We start from the raw sequence: 2,712 nt of genomic DNA on the forward strand, positions 1-2,712 counted from the left end.
ACATGGTTGATTAGAACCAAAATGTGGGACAAAATTGACATGTATGAAAGCGAAATTAAGAGGTGGTAAAAGGATGTCAAATCGGATGTATATGATGTTAACATGTTAATTATACAAATCTTTGGTGGAAAGTGACTCATATAGGGTGCAAAATGACTCTAATATGGTGAAAAGTGACTTGCATGGTTAATTAGAACCAAAATGTGGACCAAAATTGACTTGTATGAATGTGGCACTAAGAATTGGTAAAAGGATTTCTCATTGCATGTATAGTATGTTAACATGTTAATTGTATCAATATATGGTGACAAGTGACTCTTATAGGGTGCAAAGTGACTCTAATATGGTGATAAGTCACTTACATGATTGATTAGAGCCAAAATATGGCCCAAAATTGACTTGTAGGAAAGGGGTACCAAAAGGTGGTTAAAGGATGTGTAATTGCATGTACATGATGTTAACATGTTAATTGTATCAATATGAGGGGAAAGTGACTCTTATAGGGTGCAAAGTGACTCTAATATGGTGAAAAGTGACTTACATGGTTGATTAGAGCCAAAATGTGGAACAAAATTAACTTTTGTATGAAAGTGGCATTAATAGGTGGTAAAATGATGTCAAATTAGTTGTATATGATGTTAACATATCAATTGTTGTATATATGGTGGAAAGTGACTCTTATAGGGTGCAAAGTGACTCTAATATGGTGAAAAGTGACTAACATGGTTAATTAGAACCAAAATGTGGTCCAACATTGACTTGTATGAATGTGGCACTAAGAGGTTGTAAAAGGATTTCTAATTGCATGTACATGATGTTAACATGTTAATTGTACCAATATTTGATGGCAAGTGACTCTTACAAGGTGCAAAGTGACTCTAATATGGTGAGAAGTAACTTACAGTATTGATTAGAGCCAAAATGTGGCCCAAAATTGACTTGTAAGAAAGGGGTACCAAGAGATGGTTAAAGGATGTCTAATTGCATATACATGATGTTAACATGTTAATTGTATCAATATATGGTGGCAAGTGACTCTTATTGGGTGCAAAGTGACTCTAATATGGTGAAAAGTGACTTACATGTTTGATTAGAGCCAAAATGTGGAACAAAATTAACTTGTATGAAAGTGGCATTAATAGGTGGTAAAAGGATGTCAAATTAGATGTATATGATGTTAACATGTCAATTGTTATATATATGGTGGAAAGTGACTCTTATAGGGTGCAAAGTGACTCTAATATGGTGAAAAGTGACTAACACGGTTAATTAAAACCAAAATGTGGACCAAAATTGACTTGTATGAATGTGGCACTAAGAGGTTGTAAAAGGATTTCTAATTGCATGTACATGATGTTAACATGTTAATTGTACCAATATTTGATGGCACGTGAGTCTTACAAGGTGCAAAGTGACTCTAATATAGTGAGAAGTAACTTACAGTATTGATTAGAGCCAAAATGTGGCCCAAAATTGACTTGTAAGAAAGGGGTACCAAGAGATGGTTAAAGGATGTCTAATTGCATATACATGATGTTAACATGTTAATTGTATCAATATATGGTGGCAAGTGACTCTTATAGGGTGCAAAGTGACTCTAATATGGTGAAAAGTGACTTACATGTTTGATTAGAGCCAAAATGTGGAACAAAATTAACTTGTATGAAAGTGGCATTAATTGGTGGTAAAATGATGTCAAATTAGATGTATATGATATTAACAAATCAATTGTTGTATATATGGTGGAAAGTGACTCTTATAGGTTGCAAAGTGAATCTAATATGGTGAAAAGTAACTTACATGGTTGATTAGAACCAAAATGTGGGACAAAATTGACATGTATGAAAGCGAAATTAAGAGGTGGTAAAAGGATGTCAAATCGGATGTATATGATGTTAATTTTATTTTATTTTTTGCTAAGTGATGTATATGATGTTAACATGTTAATTGTAAAAATATTTGGTGGAAAGTGACTCATATAGGGTGCAAAATGACTCTAATATGATGAAAAGTGACTTACATGGTAGATTAGAGCCAAAATGTGGAACAAAATTAACTTGTATGAAAGTGGCATTAATAGGTGGTAAAAGGATGTCAAATTAGATGTATATGATGTTAACATGTCAATTGTTATATATATGGTGGAAAGTGACTCTTATAGGGTGCAAAGTGACTCTAATATGGTGAAAAGTGACTAACACGGTTAATTAAAACCAAAATGTGGACCAAAATTGACTTGTATGAATGTGGCACTAAGAGGTTGTAAAAGGATTTCTAATTGCATGTACATGATGTTAACATGTTAATTGTACCAATATTTGATGGCACGTGAGTCTTACAAGGTGCAAAGTGACTCTAATATAGTGAGAAGTAACTTACAGTATTGATTAGAGCCAAAATGTGGCCCAAAATTGACTTGTAAGAAAGGGGTACCAAGAGATGGTTAAAGGATGTCTAATTGCATATACATGATGTTAACATGTTAATTGTATCAATATATGGTGGCAAGTGACTCTTTTAGGGTGCAAAGTGACTCTAATATGGTGAAAAGTGACTTACATGGTTGATTAGAGCCAAAATGTGGAACAAAATTAACTTGTATGAAAGTGGCATTAATAGGTGGTAAAAGGATGTCAAATTAGATGTATATGATGTTAACATGTCAATTGTTATATATATCGTGGAAAGTGACTCTTATAGGGTGCAAAGTGA

This window comes from Apium graveolens, unplaced genomic scaffold (genome assembly GCF_009905375.1).
Source record: "Apium graveolens cultivar Ventura unplaced genomic scaffold, ASM990537v1 ctg4508, whole genome shotgun sequence".
Taxonomy (NCBI): domain Eukaryota; kingdom Viridiplantae; phylum Streptophyta; class Magnoliopsida; order Apiales; family Apiaceae; genus Apium; species Apium graveolens.